The 20,582-nt window shown below is 46.8% G+C and overlaps 1 pseudogene; it reads right to left on the bottom strand.

The window, feature by feature from the left end:
* Positions 1-3,453: 3,453 nt before the first annotated feature.
* On the bottom strand, positions 3,454-3,571 carry LOC114686930 (annotated as a pseudogene).
* Between the last annotated feature and the right edge of the window lie 17,011 nt (positions 3,572-20,582).

Here is a 20,582-nt window from a genome sequence, read left to right as displayed (position 1 = left end):
CTTTTGCCTGGCTGTGAGTAGAAAGTCCTTTGAGCCTGGCTGTGGGGAACAGTCCAAAAGGCTCATAGCTACAGAGTTCCTTTAAGGGCGGATCCCTTTAAGGGCAGATAGAATGTTCTGGAACTAGACAGAAGTGACAATTTCATAGCCATTCAGATGTGCTGAAGCCATAAATTGCATCCCTGAAAGGGTGGATTTTATGGAATGTGAGATAAACCCCAACTTTAAAAAGTAAACAACAGTGGTCCGGAGATGTGACCCTGGGGCAAAGCATTTGTTCGTCATGAGTGTGTAAACTCTTAGCTTAATCCCAAACGTCATTTAAAAATAAATGGGAAGGAAAAGTGTCAAGAGACCAGCACTTGAGAGGTGGAATTGGGACTGTGACATCGGGGCCACTTAGCCTTCAAAAGGAAAAATAGCTACTTTAGAAATAAAATTGAAAACTAATAAAGACTGGGAGATTTATACCTCTTCATGTGATGAAATTCCAGATTTTCGAGGGAGCGGCTTGGTTCTCAGATATGTACCAGTAAATGCGATGACCTGTTTGAATCCGTGGTGCAAATACCTGCTGAACGCTTGGCAGTTGTACAGAGAAGAGACTGGGTCACATGACAGACGTTTTCAGTGTGTGTGTGTGTTCATTGCAGCCGTAATTCTGCAGTCTGGCAGAGTTGTGGGGTATCCACCAGAGAAGACCACTCAGACACAGGTTCAAGCCAAAACAAAATCTTTATTAGCAGGCTGGCAACTACATTGGATGTTTGGGACCCAAGTGCAGAGCCTTTCTCACACGGGGATCACCCAATGACGGAGAAATGGATGAGATCTACATGGGCGTGAGTGGGGGTAATGAAGGGCAAGGGTCGAGGGAAAGAGAGCTTGAGAGAGCAGGAGATCCCAGCTGGATCAAGAACAGAGGGGGAGAACAAGGAATAGGAGACCATGGTAAATGGAGACCACATGAGAATAGGAAGCAGGGTGCTAAAGAGGTCCACAGAAATCCACAAAGATACCCCCACAATAGACTGCTGGCAATGGTCGAGAGACAGCCTGAACTGACCTACTCTGGTGATGGGATGACCAAACACCCTAATTGTCATGCTAGAAACCCCATCCAATGACTGAGGGAACCAGATGCAGAGATCCATGGCCAGGCCGCAGGTGGAGCTCCAGGAGTCCAATTGGCAAGAAAGAGGAGGGATTGTATGAGCGAGAATTGCTGAGACCAAGGTTGGAAAAAGCACAGGGACAAATATACAAATGAATGGAAACACATGAACTATGAACCAATGGCTGAGGGGCCCCCAACTGGATCAGGCCCTCTGAATGGGTGAGACAGTTGATTGGCTTGATCTGTTTGAGAGGCATCCAGGCAGTGGGACCGGGTCCTGTGCTCAGTGCATGAGCTGGCTGTTTGGAACCTGGGGCTTATACAGGGACTCAGCCTGGGAGGAGGGGACTGGACCTGCCTGGACCGAATCTACCAGGTTGAACTCAATCCTCAGGGGAGTCTTTGCCCTGGAGGAGGTGGGAATGGGGGGGGGAGGCGTGGGGGGGACCACAAGGGAATCAGTGGCTGATATGTAAAATTAAATTAAATTATAAAATAAAATTAAAAAAAAAAAACAACAGAGCCTTTCTCAGGGTGGGCTTTTAAACACCAAAACTACATCCTGGTTGACACACTTAGGTCAGCAGGTTGGGTGAGGCAGAACTACAGAAGCCCAAAATCAAACAAAGTTAGTACCTTCAGGGACTTTCCCAGACTACATGGACTTTGACGAATCAGGTCTCTGTTTTGGCAGATGGTGATGTCTTTGAAAATAACGTTGTACACCAAAATGTTAACCCTTTGCCATCTCTTCCTGGGTTCTTTATCCTGGCTCTATGGGAATGACCCCTGGATAGAGCTGGGAATGTGGATTTGAATTGCTAACTAGAAACTGTGTGATGTGCAATTTAGTGAACCGAAAAACTGTTCTGAGTGATACTAGGTAATGTGAAAACCTTCTCTCTGACAAGTGTTTGTCCTGGTCTCCTTCTACTCGATTGCAAAGTGGCAGCAGGTGACAGCCTGGGCCTGGGCTCTTTGCTTTGTGGCTCTGGGTAGACGGTACTGACTGCTGACCCACACGTGTGCTCTGGGACATGTGTGCATGCTCCCTCCTATCTATTCTGCACCTTGAACCTATTTTCTTATTTTATTTATTTATTTATTTATTTATTTATTTATTTATTTATTTATTTATTTATTTATTATGCATTGTGTTCTGTCTTCATGTATGTCTGCAGGCCAGAAGAGGGCGCCAGATCTCATTATAGATGGTTGTGAGCCACCATGCAGTTGCTAGGAATCGAAATCAGGACCTGTGGAAGGGCAGCCAGTGCTCTTAACCTCTGAGCCATCTCTCCAGCCCAAACCTATTTTCTGAACCAGTCCATTCCCTGTTTGCCTAAAGCCACTTTGGGCCAGATTTTTGCCATCAGCAAACAAGGCTCCAGTTAACCTTGATCAAATGCCTCAATGACCTTTCCTAAAATGAAGAGTAAACATTTAGATGTATATTCTTTTTCCTTTAGGAACACACACATATATAAACATGAAAATATTATTTTTAAATGTGTGTGTACAGAGTGTGCATGTGAAGGCACATGCATGTACACGTGCTCTGAGGACAACTTTTGAGAGTCTGCCTCTCCTTCCACTGTTGCTTGAAACCTAACAGGTTTAAAAAAAAAAAAAAAAAACGTAGCCAGATATTGGGGTAAATGCTGAAAGATCAGACAGACAAAGGAACACGCACTAGAAAGACTTCTCACCACCACTGAACCCCAGGCCCAATGGAAGGTGAGACCCCCATCTCCATGAATCCTGTGACTAAAAGCCTCTGAGTCCTCAACAAAAAGGTGCCGAGTTCCTGTCTCCTCAGGCCTTACATGTCTTTCTCTGCCCAGCCATCACTTCCTTCCTAGTGCTGGGATTAATGGCGTGTGTGCTTCCCAAATACTGGTAGCAAAGGCATGAGATCTCAAGTGCCACCACTGCCTGGCTCTGTTTCTCTCCTAGACTGAATCAATCTCATGTAGTCCGCGGTGGTTTGAACTCACAGAGATCCAGATGGATCTCTGCCTCCCGAGTGCTAGGACTGAAGGCGTGTGTGCCACCATCGCCCAGCTAGGGGCCATTCTTATTCAAACCACCACACATGTCCTCTAATTCACCTGCTTTAAATTTGGTTAAACCTGCTGGTCTGAGATACAGCTTTTCTAGCGGCCAGGGAACTTAAACTTGGTTCTAGACAGGACTTCGGTCACACCAAATCTGCAACTTGGGGCAGGTGGACACGATGATATAATTAGTTTGAGCTCCAAGGTTTCCTAAAATCACCCTGCACACCTGTCTAAGCTTGGGGGAATCCTTGAAATCACGAAGATCCATCAGAAACAGAATGGCCCAAGTCTCTGACGGGAACTCATACATGCAACAGGCTGTATACATACAAAAGAAGCTGCTGTTTATGGCTTTTGCATCGAAGAGCAACCTAGTCGGCTTAATTAGCTGCAGAAGGAACTTTTAGTTTTATGTGTAATGTTCCAATTTTAAACATAATTTTTAAAAGTTATGAGTTTTGAATTAGTAATAGGTTTGTTTTTCTCTATGTGAGTGGCACACACAGCACACATGTGGAGGTCAGAGGATGCTTCTTTCCTCTTACTGTGGATCCCAGGGACTGAACCAGGACATCAGGATTATTTAGCAAGTGCTGTTACTTGCTGAGACATCTAACTGGCCCTATAATCATATATTTATACCAAGCATGCAGTACACACCTGTAATCCCAGCACATAGGCAGTTGAAACATCTCCAGGGCAAAGGCCTGCCTGGGCTATATAGTGAGTTGAAAGCCAACTTGGGCTACACAGAGAGACAACAACAATAAAAGAAATACATGTGTAAACTTTATAATCTGAGACAGAGAATTTTAAGAGAAAACTTTTAAGAAATGACAGTGTTAGAGAATTGGGTGGTGGTGGTGCATGCCTTTAATCCCAGCACTCAGGAAGCAGAGCCAGGCGGATCTCTGGAGTTCAAGGCCAGCCTGGTCTACAGAGTGAGTTCCAGGAAAGGTGCAAAGCTACACAGAGAAACCCTGTCTCGAAAAATCAAAAAAAAAAAAAAAAAAAGACAGTGTTAGAACCTACTTCACTTACCCCCCTCTCTTGGGAGATTCGCTTTTTCTATTCAAAATGTGCTCATCCTGGGTGAGTGAATTTATATGATTTTGTCCTTCTGGTCCCAGTTAATTGGACCAGAGATAAAGTTAATCAATCCAGCACAGCTTGCGTCCCAGAAACCTGGCTGGGCTGTTGAGGGGACGAAGAAAAGACAGACACACAGACGTATGTGTAGAAAACCTGGGGTCTGGTGGGCTGCCCTGACGGAGGGTGCCAGCTACACAGCAACAACCTGGAACCCCAGCTACACAGAGGGAGGAGTTGGCTCGTCTCAGTAGGAGGTGTCTGTAGGCAGCAGTCACAGACAGGCTTTAGCCGTCCAACATTCACACTGGACTAGAGGAAGGCTCTGCTGTTCCTGAGACTGGCAGCATAGGGTAAAACTCGCATTCCCATGCGTCCAAGACCTCGGTCCTCAACCCATGTCAGATGATGTGCATCCACTCAGGGCTTCACCCGCTCTGCACTAACAGGTTTTCTGCCCCACCCCCCCATAATAGGTTTCTCTGCCCACGCAGTCAGCCAGATCAAGCCCAATTGAAAAAGCATAACAAGTTTATTTGAGCAAGACAACCCCCAGGGAGGTTCTCCAGTCCCAGAGATGGAGGCTGGAGAAGCCACAGGCCTGAACTAAAGCAGAGGGAATATAGGTTGTAGGCGAGGGGTGATGATGTGTCCGCCACAAGCTGGGTTTGTGCCCAAGAATAGTGAAAAGCTGAGTGCTTTAGGCTGCAGTGGCCACCAAGAATGTGGGACTGGAATTTCCGGATCAAGCAGGAGTGAGCTGGAGGTTCCAACCAAACACCCACACTTCTTAATCATTTTTATCAGCAGAAACACTGCCTGTTTGGGCCGAAAGACGTGACATGATTGAAAGACAGCTGTCAGACCCTCACAGGTTAACTGTCGGGAAGCTGCCCAGTAAAGTTACTCAGCCCTTGTAGTTCCAGCCACTCGGTAGCTCAGGCATGACGATCATCACCTGAGCCCAGAAGTTCAAGACCAACCCTGCCTCTGAGTAAAGATGAAAACCTTTACTGTCTGTGGCGGTTTGACTGTGAGATGCCCCCCAGCTCATGTTGGTTCCCAGCTGGCAGTACTGTTTGGGAGAATGTGGAGACTGGAGGGGGCTGTCCTTGCTGGTGGTAAAGGCTCACTGGGACGGGGCCTTGAAGTGTGTAGCCCTATTTCCCTGCTCCTCAGCTTGCCCAGACATGAGCACACAGCCTCACGTTTCCCACCACCACGAGCTGCCCACCATGACGGACCATACTCCCTCATTCTGTTGGCCTAGGTAATGCCTTCCTCCATTAAGATGGCTTTTGTTTATCTTTTTTTTATAGAGACAGGGTTTCAAGTAGCCTAAGTTGCCCTTGAACTCATAACATCCAGGCCTGACCTGGGTCTGAACTTCTGGTTTTCCTGTCTTACACCACCACACCCAGCTCTTAAATTCCTGCTATCAGGTCACAGCCGCCAGGAGAAAGGTAACTAATATGCCTAGTCAGGTGCATATGCACGCTAGCTTCCCTGAAGCAGGATGGGCGGCCCACAGGGCAGGCCCAGGAGCGTGCAGGGTCTTGACAAAAGCGTAGAAGTCAGGGCTGAGAGTGGGAGATCGTCTTGGGGTCTGGGAACCTGCGATGTGCCTCCAGGTTTACAAGCTACTCTGGTCTGGAGACTCCTTTTTAACCTTCTGTTCTACGACCTTTCCCTGATTTGAACTAGAATGTCTGTAATTACAGCCCCATAGACACACCTCGACCATGTCCTGGGAACGCATAACTCGTTCCCCAGGAGAAAGGCTGTGCCCTGATTTCTTTCCACTCCTCATTTAGACTGTGTGATAACGTTGGGATTTTGATGGGATGTAGATAGGATTTGTGTGCTTTGAGCCAACTCTACATTGGAATGTTGCTTTGGAAAGTTGTGTGAGAGCAAATGGGTTTGGTGCGTGGGACGGGCGCAAAATCACAGCGATGAGAAACAGGTCGGCGGCTGCATAGGTGTAGGTGGGGTAAGGTGTGGCTTTAAAGGTGTGGTGGGACGTGTGGGAGGGGATTGAAACTATTCTATATCGTGGTTGTGGTGGTAATTACATCTCTTGGTGTGTTCAAATTCATAGAACTATTTACCAACAGTTAATTGTATTACGTGATGCTATAAATATTTTAAAAGGAAATTGAAAGAATAGAGAGCTTCATTAACTCAACTTCTAAAGTCCTATCACTTGTGGCAATGAATAGTGGACTCCTGACTCCAGAAGGAGACTGAGAACTGGATCCCAGTCTTACAGGCTCAGCAGTAAAATTCCATCTCCTCAACCTTGATTTTATTCTTTTTATGAGTTCTGTGGTATGGTGGAATGTTCCCTGGGGATGTCAGCTGATAGTACATATCACCTTTCATAATGTAGTTTCCCTGGGGCTCCTCAAAAGCAGTCAAAAACCCGGGTGACCCACCGACCTGCACGTTCTCTGTTCTCGCCATCGTGGGCTGACGCGGAGCTGGTCTGTGGGTGTGCCCACTAGGTGGCAGCGTGGAGTTAAGTGGCGCAAGGGATCCCAAGGAAGGAGGGATTTCTTGATCCATCTTCCTAGCAAGTTAACCAGCTTAAGGACCAGTAGGCGTCTCGGAGACAAGGCCTGTTACGCCACAGAGCTGTGGGGAACATATGGGGCAATGCATGAAAGACTGCGGTCCAGGAATGGCACCGCTGTCACTGTGCTGAACCCAGAGCAGCCTGGAGCATCCGGAGGAGCGGAGGGAGTCCTCATCCCCACAGCTGAGACACCAGGTGCTCCCTCCTTCCTACGCACCCCCAGCCCAGCTGAATGCCATCCCGCCCCTGATGCGGGTGTCGGGAGGTGCCAGCGGAGGCAGGAGGTAGGAGGGTGGCTGAGGGGTGCAGCCGCTTTTATGACTCATCACCCACGCTGGGGCTGGCTTTGGGTGGTAGCGGTCAGGGTCACCATCGCTCCCGCGCGAGACCCTGCACTCAGTTTCTGTAGGAAACCCCAGTAAACTCGCAGGTTAACTAAGACCGACTTAGGGTGTATTGCGTACCTATGTAGTTCCCGCCACAACATACCCGGCCAAAGCAACTTGGGAAGAAGGGGTTTTCAGCTCACTGTTCCAGGGGGCACAGCCCGTCTCGGAACCGGGGGAGGAGAGTCATAGGAAGCAGCTGTTCGCGCTCTACAGAGAGTGATGAATGATGACCTCCTGGACTCAGTTCTCTGCATCCCCTCTCTCCCCACACACCATCCCCACACACCTCTTGAGAGAGAGAACGTATTTGTTAACTCTCAATGTCATTTTCCCCTTACCGTTCCCGGCCCGAGGCCTGGGGGCCTTGGTCAATTGGCAGACTTAATCAAGGAGGCAGCTGGAGCCGGCAGCCTCCTCCCGAGACCCACGTGTGGGTGATGCACAGCTTGAGTGCCCATCTTCCCACCACTGATGGATCGCAAGCCAGGATAAGCTGGTCTCCATCCTTCAGACCGTCGGCCTTTGATGTCTTCTTGGCAGTCAAGAGTCAGTGCCCTGGAAGCACTTGATGAGTCTGGGAAGGGACTTCTTAAGAACAAGAGCCCGAAGGAATAAGAGACGGTGCTGATCCTCATCTAGAATGTTAGCTGGGAGGCTTTGGTCCAGAATCCAAGAGAAGACAGTTGCCATTGCTTTTCCAGTCTCAGCCACTTCACCCTCACCGTCTCACACACACACACACACACACACACACACACACACACACGCACACGCACACACCTTGGACCAGCACCCCAGGAGCCTGCCGCCACCACAGACCCACACTCCCCACACAAAGCTGTAGCCAGCACCGTGCACACAGCCATTTCCTGGGGTGCTCCCAGCCTGACTTTTCCTTTTACTCGGTCTAGGACTCCATGGAAGGGCACTACCCACACTGCTGGTGAGTCTTCCAACCTCAGTTAACCTAACCTAGATCCCTTACAGACATGCTCAGAGCGGTTGCCATGGTGATCCTTCTGAAAGGATGGTCCTTCCCCCTCTCTCTGTATCTCCTCCTAGCATGGTGTCTTAGGGTTTCTTCACTGTGACGAGACACCATGACCACAGCAACTCTTATAAAGGAAAACATCTAATGGGCTTGCTTACAGTTTCAGAGGTTCAGTCCGTTATCATCAGGGCAGGGAGCACAGCAACACGCAGTCAGACATGGTGCTGGAGAGGTAGCTAAGAGTTCTACATCTTGTGCAGGCAACAGGAAGTAGACTATCTCACTGGGCTTGGCTTGAGCATATGAGACCTCAGAGCCCACCCCCACAGTGACACACTTCTTCCAACAAGACCACACACCTCCTAATAGTGCCATTCCCTTTGGGAGCCATTTTCTTTCAGACCCCCATATTCCACTCCCTGACCCCCAAAAGCTTGTCGCCATGTCATAGTGTAAAAATGCATTCAGTCCAACTTCAAAAGTCCCCACAGTCTATCACAGTCTCAACAATGTTCAAAGTCTCTTCTGAGATTCATGCAATCTCTTAACTATAATCATCTATAAAATCAAAATCAAAAAACAGATCACATACTTCCAACATATAATGGCACAGGATATGCATTACCATTCCAAAAAGTAGGAAAGGGAGCATAGTGAGGAAATACTGGACCAAGGCAAGCCAAAAACCAGCGGGGAAAACTCTAAACTCTGCATCTCCATGTGTGATGTCAAAAAGACTCTTCAGATCTCCCACTCCTTTTAGGTTTGTTGAGTGCATCATACTTCTCTCTCTTGAGCTGGTTCCACTCCCTGTTAGCAGCTCTCCTCAGCAGGTGTCCCATGGCTTTGGCATCTCTAACGTCTTAGGGTCTCCAAGGCAATCCAGGCTTCAACATCACAGCTTCACGAAATGGCCTCTCTACTAGGCCTCCATTCAGGGACACCCCTGACACATGCCTGGCCTCAGCAGCTTTCTTTAGATGCAGAGGCAAGGCCCATAGCCCCTTTCTTCTATCCTTAACTCCAGAACTACATGGCCAAAGTTGCCAAGTTCTGCTGCTTACTGGGGCTGGAACATCCCACCTCATTCAATTACATCTTCACCAGCCTTCTGGTTTTGACCGTTACCTTTACTGCCTAAGCTTGGCTGCCCTAAAACTGGATCTGTAGACCAGGCTGGCCTCAAACTCTCAGAGATCCGCCTGGCTCTGCCTCCCAAATGCTGGGATTAAAGGTGTGTGCCGCCGCCACCACTCAGCTTTTCAGGGGCCACTATTTGCCACTCCGACAGGTTGGAAATAATAAATGCTCTTGGTGATTGCATATGTGACAGATGGTCTTTCTTGGGGACTTCTCTCGGACCTCAACCGTTGGAGCTCAGCACAGGGGTTGTATCTTGAGGCTGACCCTGCCCGGAAGGGAAGAGCCGTCCATTGTTCCTATTTATCTTAAGCACTCCCGTAACTGAAGCACTATGATGGGGAAAGGAAGAAGAGTCAGTTTTCCTTAAGGATGTGTCTCCAGTCGATGACTCCATGGGAGAACACAAATTTGACTCAATGTTATTTAAAAAAAAAAAAAAAAAAAATTAAGGGACTCAAAGTTGAAGCAGGCCGAGGTGGGAGATAAGAGTGAGCTGAGAGGAGTAAGGTGGGCGGGGGAGGTAAATATGATCAAAATACACTGTATGAAATTCTCAAAGAATTAATAAAAAAAAAAAAAAAGTATGTGCTAGCATTCAGGCATTACACTAGCCTGCCCTCAGGGTCCTCACCTGCAACCGCTGTGCACATGTGCTTGTTAGTACTCAGGCATCCACACTGGCCTGCTCAGGGTCCTGACAATACGTCATCAGCTACAAGTGCTATATGGCTAAGTAGAGTTCTCCCTATGCGCATGTGTTAAATTCTCATAAAATGCAAGCCTTGGGGCTGGAGAGATGGCTCAGAGGTTGAGAGCACTGACTGCTCTTCCAGAGGTCCTGAGTTCAATTCCCAGCAACCACATGGTGGCTCACAACCACCTGTAGTGAGATCTGGCGCCCTCTTCTGGCCTGCAGGGATATGTGCAGACAGAATACTGTATACATAATAAATAAATATTAAAAAACAAACAAAAAAAAAACCCAAGCCTTTCCATTTCTCATTCTCTTTCTCAGCCTCTTCTTCAACCAGACTCCACCAGACTCTGTGCCCCTTCCTTCCGTTTGTCCCCCAGTAAACCTCCCACTGAGTTCTATGGTGTGACTTTCCGCTGCTGCTAACTACAACAGATAGATAGATAGATAGATAGATAGATAGATAGATAGATAGATAGATAGATAGATGATAGATAGATAGATAGATAGACAGACAGATAGGTAGACAGATAGAACCTTAAGCACTTTAGTTCCTCGTAGGAGTTTCACAAGTTGAGAGTGTCGCTCAGTAGTAGATTACTGCCTGGGTAGCAGGTGTGAGACCCTGGGACCTGATTTGACCGCCAGCAGGTGTGTGTGAGGTAGATAAGAAATGTCGACACACTTTATGATTCTCTTCTGCCCTATCAGAAAGACCTTTGGACAGGGAGCGATCAAATTCTCCATTCAAAGTTAATATTTATTTTCTGGAGGACTGAACAGGACGTATCAAAGACAAGTGAATTCTGATGGTTCATTTTTTTAAGGGACCTCAAGCCAGCTTAGGCCCACCAACCATTGAACAAAAAAAAAAAAAAAAAAAAAAAAAAAAAAAAAAAAAAAAAAAAAAAAAAAAACCAAAACACTAATAGTGCCTGCCAGCCTGTTTTCCCCTAGCACAACACTAAACCCAGACTCTGCAAAGTTAACCCCACCCACCAAACTAGAAATTTAGAGTATAAAATTACTAACGTCCAATTTTGCCTGCAAAATCGTGTGTCCGGTAAGCTTTGAAATAAACAGGATGTAAAACATAGAGACAAACCCATGCACTTTTGTTGCTGAGAAAAGGACACAGGAATGGCAGGGAGAATAAGCCCTAAATAACATGTAAGGCCGTACCCTCCCGCTTACTCCGTGAATGTGGAGGGGAAGGACGGACTTAAACACGGCTCTCTGGGTTCAGACACCAGCAGATCCCAAAGGACTGCGTCTCAGGTGCTCGCTGCCACCAAGACAAGCCAGCTTTGTTCTCCTAGTTGGCGGCAGGCCCAGGATTTGGTTAAGTTGTGGTTTTCGCTGTAATCCAAGCTGCAGGACTTGCAGGTGGCCCACATCCCTCCCATCGCCGATTTCAAAATTCATATGGAGTTCATATGCCTGCCGTTCTTTCAGCCCTCTGCTCTCCGATGGCCTGGGTTCCAGGGGCCGTTTCTGTTTGTAGAGAGTGAAATTTCATCCTTTGGGAATTTGAGCAAGCAAAGTCTTTTCATGGCTCCTCATAGCAGCAGAGACCTGTAGTTCAGACTTACAACACGGAAACCTTTCATTTATTTCTCTTTAAGCAACTTGACAAGAAACCCAGAACTCCCTCTCCCAAAAAAGAGGCAAAAAACCCAGAAAACAGAATCCTTGTTCCTACTGCAGCCAGCCAGTCCCACCGTCCACAGCTACCAAACACCTGGAAATCTTCACTGTATCACAGAAAGAATTGGGTCATAGTTTTGAAAAATCAAAATATTTTAAACTATTAACTCATTGAAAATTATTTGATCACTATTAATTCCCTTAAACCGGTAGTTACTTGTAACTCTTCTATCTCATAGGTTCAATAACTTAATTAAAGTCATAACAAATTGACTTGTTCTCAGTCGTGCTTAGGAACAGATTTGATCAACTAATAAAGCTAATCTATTTTAATTACACCCGAATTTTTTTAAATTTCATATGGTCCCTGCAATCTGTAGAAAATCATGTGTGAGGCTAAAAAGAAACTTTCTGAAACTAGATGCAGCTGATGCATACAGCACTGTGGGCCAGAGGCAGCAGGCTTGCTGACTGAAGGCCAGCCTGGGCTACATAGTAAGACCTATCTAAAAAAACTAAAACAAGAATGTTCAGTCCTGGCTCGTGGTTTCAGAGGCTCCAGTCCCCAAATGGCCAGCTACATTGCTTTGAGCCTCTAGTGAGAATATCAAATGGTCTCATTATGTTGCCAAACCCATGTTCATCTACATGACATTTGAAAAGCCCAATGTTTCAAGGATTAAAAAACTTGTTTCCTGGTTGGGGGGACCATCAGCTAAAGATGGAAAGGAGTTGTATATTCACTTAAAGAGGGTTGCTTTTACATTTAACCTAATATTCTTTGTCTAGGAATTTGGAATCCTATAGAATATTTTTTTTAAAAATCCATCTTTATCCTTGAAATATACTTCTTCTTTTTCAGGGGTCTTGTGTAACGCTGGCTGGCCTTGAACTCATATGCCTCTAAGGATGAGCTTGTGGTCTTCCTGCCTCTGCCTCCTCAGGACTGGAATTATAAATATGTGCTGCTAAACCCAGATTAAAATACTACTTATTTTAAAATCTTTTTTATTAGTGCATATTATTTGCACAAAATAATGGATCTCAGTATGACACGTTATACCTATATATGGTGTATTTTATGATATTCCTCTCCATTATTCTCTCTCCTCTCCCTTCATTCTGCTGATCACTTTCTTCCCAATGGGTTCCTCATTCTCTTTCTTCCCAAATAGTCCCTCATTCTATTGACCATCTTGACTCAGCTTAGGTTACAAGCTCCTTTTTTTTTTTAAATTGAGTTTTGTTTTTAAAAGATTTATTTATGCATATGAGTGCTCTATTTGCATGTATGCCTGCATGACAGAAGAGGGCATCAGATCCCATTACAGATGGTTAGGAGCCACCATGTGGTTGCTGGGAATTGAACTCAGGACCTCTAGGGGAGCAGCCAGTGCTCTTAACCTTCCAGATGCTGCTCCTGTCTGCCTTGAAAAGGCTGCTGTGAAAACTGCATTGGAAACTGGTTGGAAACCTTCTAATCCCGATACTCTCATAATATTAAAAATACCTTGGACAGGACAGGACTGTAGAGATGGCTCAGCAGTTAAGCGCACCGGCTGCTCTTGCAGAGTTCAGCTCCCAGCACCCATGTGTAACCATCTGTAACTCCAGTTCCAGGGGATCTGACACCTTTCTCTGACCTCCATGGGTGCTAGCATGCATGTGGTACACATACATACATGCAGACAAAATACTAACACACATAAAATAAAATTAATAAGTAATGGTTTTTTAAATACCCTAGTCTTTGTTTGTTTTGTTTTTTGTTTGATTGTTTTTGTTTTTCGAGACAGGGTTTCTCTGTGTAGCCCTGACAGGTCTGGAACTCACTCAGTAAACCAGGCTGTCCTGGAACTCACAGAGATCTGCCCGCCTCTGCCTCCTAAGTGCTGGGATTAAAGGTGTGCGCCACCATTGCCAGGCTAAATTCCTTAGTCTTCTGTTGATACCCTCAGCTTTGAAGAGGGAGGAGAAAGGTTAGATGGGGGTAGTCAGTCGTGTTTATCAGTTTTAGTCAGACATTTCCTAACTGATTAATGTGGCTTTCTGCAGATTGAGCAGAAATCTAACTCAGGGGTTAAGGAACAAATTGACTATATGAACTCTAAAACTAACGTCCTGAATTGGAGAGGGTTGTTTTGGTTTTTACGATATGGTCTCACTGTGTATTACAACTTTTCCTAGAACTAGAAAGCCACCAGCCTCTGCCAGGTGTGGTGGATCTTGGTGAGTGCCAGGCCAGCTTTGTCTATGTAGTGAGTTCCTGGCCAAAGTTCTTCCCGAGGGTAAATCAGGACACGGCCCTTTCCAACCTCCCAAGCAAAAGGGCAATTCCTGGAATGACTTGCAGATGGACTTGCCCGTATGACACTGTTAAAAAAAGACCAGATATGGTGCTGGAGAGATGGCTTAGTGGTTAAGAACATTCACTGCTCCTACAGAGGACAGTGGGGGTCCCTGAACCTAAGTCCTTGTTCAGGGCACCATCTGCCAGAGGCCAGCTCCCACCTTTTTAAAGGGTTCCTATGAGGAGAAGTGTTGCCCCTGTTTTATTGGTAGCTGCCTGTTAAGCCACAGCTGTCTGAATCAGCAGCTGCAACTCCATGCTTATCAGCAGCGGTTAGGCCGAAAAGGGCCGTAGCCAGAGAGAAATCTGTTCCCTCAGGCTCCAGCTCTTGCAAAGCTACAAAGAGAACTGAACTAAACCCTCCCCTTCTAAAGAACTCAAGATTCAAAGGCTAAGGTGGAATTCTGCTCTTCAGAGGCTGAAGAGCAAGTAGTTCACCTCCCCTTCTTGCTTCAAAAAGCCCTCGTGCATTTCCTCACCCCTTCTATAAACGCTTTCTCACCTGGCTCCTCCCTACCACTTTGCATGCTCCCTCAAGTGTCCACAGCTTGAATCTTCACGAGCCTGAGACAAGGAACTCTGAGCTAATATCCCAGGTCAGGGTTTGGTAACTTGAATGCCTGGCACTCTATTCCTTCAAGTCCCATTGGTGTCAAAACCCCGACAACAACCCCACTGTTCGAAGAGAATGGCCCCCACAGGCCCACATCTGTGAATGCCTAGTCCTCTGGTGACTGTTTGAGAAGGATTAGGAGGCGTGGCCTTGTTGGAGGAAGAGGATGGCCTTGCGGGTTTCAAAAGGCCATGCTAGGCCCAGTTCTCTCAGGCTACAGATCAGGCTGTGGCTCTCAGCTACGATTTTATCACCATGCATGCCGCCCTGCTCCCCACCGTGATGATAGATGGACTAAGCTTCTGAAACTGCAGGCAAGGCCCCCAGTTAAACGCATTGGACATGGTGTCCCTTCACAGCAATAGAACAGTAAGACAGCCCTTTAGGAGGGTTTTTCCTGGTTCCTATAATCCTAAATGATTTAATCTTGGCTTCCCCCCACACCTGGAATTTCACTAAGCTGCAAATAAGTTCCTACCAAAGTCTCCCTCTGAGTTATGGCTCTCAAAATCCACGCAGAGAGGGAGTCTAGTCAAAACCCCAACCTCTGAACCTGCCTGTGGGTCAGGACCCCTCCTCACACCTCCACCACCACTAAGAGCTCAGCTCTTGGATTCAGTTTCCAGGTTAAAGCTGCAGAGACATCTCACCCCGCACTTGCAGATAGGGGTCGACTCTATGCTGTCCCGGAGGGGTGACTCTCAGAGAGTCTCCCCACAGTCTACTCCTGTGACCTCCTGGGGACCTCAAACTCCCACGTAAAAACAAAACAACCAGGTGAGACTTCTCCTCCCGGGCTGTCCTCCTGCCTCCAACGCCCATATCTGAGGTGGCTAATCCTCTTAACTCTCTCTTGGCCAAGTATTGAAATTCCTGCTCGGCTGGAATTCACACTGTCTTCGGATTGCAGAGGGAACTCAGGTTTCACACCATGGCCAACCGGGCTGGGCTAATCTTCTCCGATTAGAGAACACCCTGCTCAGCTCCTCTCTCTGCTCAGGAGTCTGTTCAGCCCCCAACTCAGGAAGTTCTTCTCTCCAGTCACCTAGAAGACTCCTACATCTGCCCCTCCCTCTCTTCATCGCATCCCTGCCCCTAAGAACACAGGTGGAAATTCACGATTCAATCCTTTATGCGAAAAATCATTTTTTAAAATATTTACCAGTAGGCTAGAAAAAAAATCTCTATTTTTCTCAAAAGAAGTTAATTAATGAGATGTAGCTAAAATATATCATTCAGTGTTTTTGGTAATTGCCTCGCCTTTCTTCCCGTGTTGCGGTCAGAGATCTCTGCATCCCTTCAGTCCACTCGCCTCCAACTCAGAGTCCTCCATCTCATTTTAACAAAACACAGTCCGTGACTTTGCTTTCAATATCGAGATTAGACAAAACGTTCTCCAGCCTGCCGTCACGTTTTCGTGTTTTTGTCCAAGGAACACAATCATGGTTCTGTGAAAGGCCTATCCCAACAGCCCTCCTTCCGTCTCTGAGTTTAACTAGAATGCGTTTCTTTAATTTGTCTATATTTGCACTTGCAGAAAACTCGGCTGCTGAGTTTCTGGAAACTGCTGAGTTGGAACCAGAGTCCCTTGAAGGTCGTGGGTGGCAGAACTGGGTGACTTCGTAAGACCCTTGAGTTCTCAGGGGGAAGGGGACAGACTCTCAGAAGTGACCCCAAGGGTGACTCAGAGCAGACAAGCCAACAGATGACATAAAACGAAATGGTCTGTGCCAACCACTAATAATCTTCCATATGAGATTTTCTTCCCATGACTCTTAGAATTTGGGTCCCAAAGCCCAAAGTAAAACATGAGGTTTAACCACAGTGAACAGTTCATCCACCACGTGGATTAAAGTTCAAAAGGGCTTATACTTGAGAGGCCCTAGGCAGAAACAGCTGAGCTGCCAGAACCGGAGCTGGCCTCAGCTTCAGGGGTGGGAGGATGTGCCAGGAACCACAGCTAGGGCTACCAGCACCAGCACATGGAAAACCTGTATCTGGGTTAGGCTACAAATCCAACCCTTTGCGAATGGACTATATATATATACATGCTAACCCCTGGGCCAGGAGGTTCCCCCAGGAATCCATCCACAGCTTTAACCCTAGCCCAGTGTCAAGATGTGTGGTACAGACTGAGTTCCACCAGGAGCAGAATAAGAAAGAAGTTTGGGTTAGAAGAGTCAGATAAGGCCTTCGAGTGAGCGAAGAATGTAGCTCAGAAGTCAGTCAGCATGCCTAGCATGTGTGAAGCCCTGGGTCAAATCCCCAACACTGCATGAACCTGGTGTAGTGGCCCACACTACCTGTAATCCCGCCCTGGAGGTAGAGGCAAGGGGTCCAAAAGCTCGAGACTGTCCTCTGCTACAAGCCAAGTTTGAAGACACATAACACCCTCTCCTCCTGGCCCCCCAAAAGTGAACAGGATAATAAGGAGGACACTGTTCAAAGGGGGAGACATGAACAAAGTTCTGGGAAAGAACGAGCTGGCACTCGCAGGGAGAGCCAGAGCCCCTTGCTCTTTAGAACAAAGGTTGTCCAGGAGTAGGAGGGAAGCTGGGTAAAGGAGCCAGGTGCCTATGGCTCAGTCAGCCATGCGGGCTCAGTCAGGGGGTCAGAGAAGGCGCAGACACCGGCTCCCAAGCCCCTCTTAAAGCTACAGGCCTCCCCCACCGCCGGGACTCAGCACGGCAGTGCCCAGGCCTCTCCGCGGCCCTAGTCTGGCCCCTCGACTGTCGCCTCCTCTCAGCCTGGATCTGTTCCGAGCTCTGAAGTTTGGCATCAGTACTCCGCTCAGCCTTGAGTCAGGCAGGCAGAAACAGGCCGACTCCTGCCCGGGACTTGCTCCAACTTCAGAATTAGAATCATTTACACATACACAAGAATGTGTGTACATATTATGTGGTACATCCAGGACTCAGAGGCAACTGGATACAAAGTACCTGGAACAACTTCTGATGTGATTTTATAATAAAGTTCCCTGGAGCTGAGGCGTCTTCAGTCTAGACCCAAGGAAATACGAATTCTCCTACACACTTCTTAGATCATTTTCTTTTAAATTTTATTTTAAAATTAACAGTACTTTTTGTCCATAAGTAAGTTCTGAAGCAGATTTCTAAACAGACACAAACTTCCCACCAGTCGGGGAACTCAAACAGGGTGGATATTAACGATGCTCCCTGTGTGCCCCGAGGCGTCGCCCACCCTCATGGCTAACTACATCATCCTGAATTCTTTCTTTCCTGTCTGTCTGTCTGTCTGTCTGTCTCTTGCTTGCTTGCTTGCTTGCTTGCTTGCTTCCTTTCTGAGAGTGAAGGTGTGTGCGCCTATGTGTGTGTGTTCCTGCGCGCAGGCCCAGGCATGCACACCCAAGGAGACCAAAGCAGTTGTTCTGAGAATTCCCTCCCTGGGGCAATGTAAGCCATGTCCGATCCTCCTTATAAGAACTCAGCTGGCCAGGCGTGGTGGCGCACGCCTTTTATCCCAGCACTTGGGAGGCAGAGCCAGGCAGACCTCTGTGAGTTCGATTCCAGCCTGGCCTACAGAGTGAGTTCCAGGACAGGGTCCAAAACTACACAGGGAAACCCTGTCTCAAAAAAACAAACAAAAAGAAAAAAAAGAACTCAGCTGATAAGCCCAAGATCAATCCCACCAAAGTTCAGCCTGAGGAGTGCATGAGTTTCTTGACTGACTTTGGAGCATGATGAAGGGTTACTTACAGAAGCATGGGTAACCCCAAGGTAGCCTGAGTAGAAATTCTTCACCCAGCATGGATGACAGCTTCCCTGCAGCCATGAAAATGGAGTTTCCCTCTCCAGTTAATCTTTCTCTGTAACAAAATGTATTGTTAAAGTTGGCGGTGGTGGCGCACGCCTTTAATCTCGGCACTCAGGAGACAGACAGGCAGATCTCTGTGAGTTCAAGACCAGCCTGGGCTACAGAGTAAGTTCCGAGACAGCCAGGGCTACACAGAGAAACTCTGTCTCGAAAAACAACAACAACAAAAAGTACTGTTAATTTTAAAAGAAAATTTAAAAGAAAATGATCTAAGAAGTGTGTAGGAGAATTCGTATTTCCTTGGGTCTAGACTGACGACGCCTCAGCTCCAGGGAACTTTATTATAAAATCACATCAGAAGTTGTTCCAGGTACTTTGTATCCAGTTGCCTCTGAGTCCTGGATGTACCACATAAACCATCTTCCTGTTATCACTTCCACCCACACCAGGAATCCACAGCACATCCCAATGAGCTATTCTTTGTGTTGGCAGGGATCTTAAATGACGACCTCTACTTTCAAATCCAATGAATATTTATTAAGCAACTATTCTGTTCAAGAAACAATCTCTTTTGGAGCCCCCTTGAGACCCGCTTGCAAGAGACAAATAATGGTGCTATTGTAACTGCACAGCCAGATGCAGAATAATGATGGCTGAGAGGACATCCCGCTTTCCTTCTGTAACTCATGCTTCCAGCATCATTACAGCCATCCCAGTCTTCCCCGTGCCTTTTAAACTTTTATAACTTGAGCTGTCACGATGGCACACATTATCTAGAAACAACTTTTAAAATCAGGCCGATAAAGTTGAGGAAAAGTTTGTTCTTCACGACAGCTCCTACACCTAATGAGAAGCGTTCACAGTGCGTGAGAGTGAAGCGTGCTTTTAGAGTCACGGGGCAGGAAAGTACGCTGTTCTTCCTCCTAAAACCGAGGTGTGCAGAAGTGGGAGTTTGTTTCAGACTTGATACATTGGTTTACAGAGTTGGTTTTCTGTAGATAATAAGGTGAGGGTGAGATGGAGGAGTCTGGAGACACACCACGGGTGCCCTCCTTAAAGAGACTTAGTCCCAGAACTTGGGAGGCAGAAGCAGGAGGATCTCTGTGAGTTGGAGGCCAGGCAGGTCTATAGAGCAAATTCCAGGATGGCCACAGCTACACAGAGCCTTGTCTTGAATGAAACAAAACAAATCTGTAGCGGTGACATGTGCTTGAGCTCAGGTGTTCACTTTTAAATGAGCTGTGACCTTCCACCAATCAAATTTAAACCTGTCTCTGTCAAAAGTTACCAACTTTTCATTTATAGAGTGGCTAAACTGTAAGTTGATATGGTCATGTCGATGTTAAAAAATAAACATTAGGGTAGTGGGGTTGTGGGGGGATAAGGAGGGGTAACTAACACCAGAGATATTTGAAAAAGCCATATGGACACCTACTACTGTAGAGTTTCGTAGAGTGTGTGTGGTGTGTGTGTGTGTGTGTGTGTGTGTGTGTGTGTGTTGTGTATGTGTGTATGATATGTCTGTGTGTGGTTGTGTGTGTGTGTGTGGTGTTTATGTGGTGTGTGTGTGTGTGTGATATGTCTGTGTGTGGTTGTGTGTGTGTGTGTCTGTGGTGTTTGTGTGTGTGTGTGTGTGTGTGTGTGTGTGTGTGTGTGTGTGTGTACACATATAAAGGGAGTTTAACAGAGTTACCCTATAATAGAGTGGGTGGAATGCCTCTCCCATACACCAGGGGCTATCATCTAAAAAGCCCAGTGCCAGGTATGGGTTACCTCTTGTCCAGCTGTTGCTCAGCAAGGTCCCATAGACTCCCTCCCAAACATTACAACTGCTACCATTGCTCTTGGTTACCCTCACGAACTTGATAGAAAGACCCTGTTGCGGAATGTACCCTATGCTTGTGTTGTAGGACATGGAGACTTCTCTCACACATACTTGTGTATGACCTGTGTACCTGTATCTGTATATAACTATTTATATTTTTAAGAGTTTTAGTGCTATATGTGATACTCCATCTCTTTTTTTTTTAACCTTTTGTTAGACAAGTCAAGCATGGTACAAATCTGTGAGTCGCAGATTTCAGCTCAAGGGGCTAAGGAAGCAGGATTTTGTGGTCAGGAGCTTGAGATGTGGCTA

Source organism: Peromyscus leucopus, chromosome 18 (genome assembly GCF_004664715.2).
Source record: "Peromyscus leucopus breed LL Stock chromosome 18, UCI_PerLeu_2.1, whole genome shotgun sequence".
Classification (NCBI taxonomy): domain Eukaryota; kingdom Metazoa; phylum Chordata; class Mammalia; order Rodentia; family Cricetidae; genus Peromyscus; species Peromyscus leucopus.
This window is presented reverse-complemented; position numbering and strand designations above follow the sequence as displayed.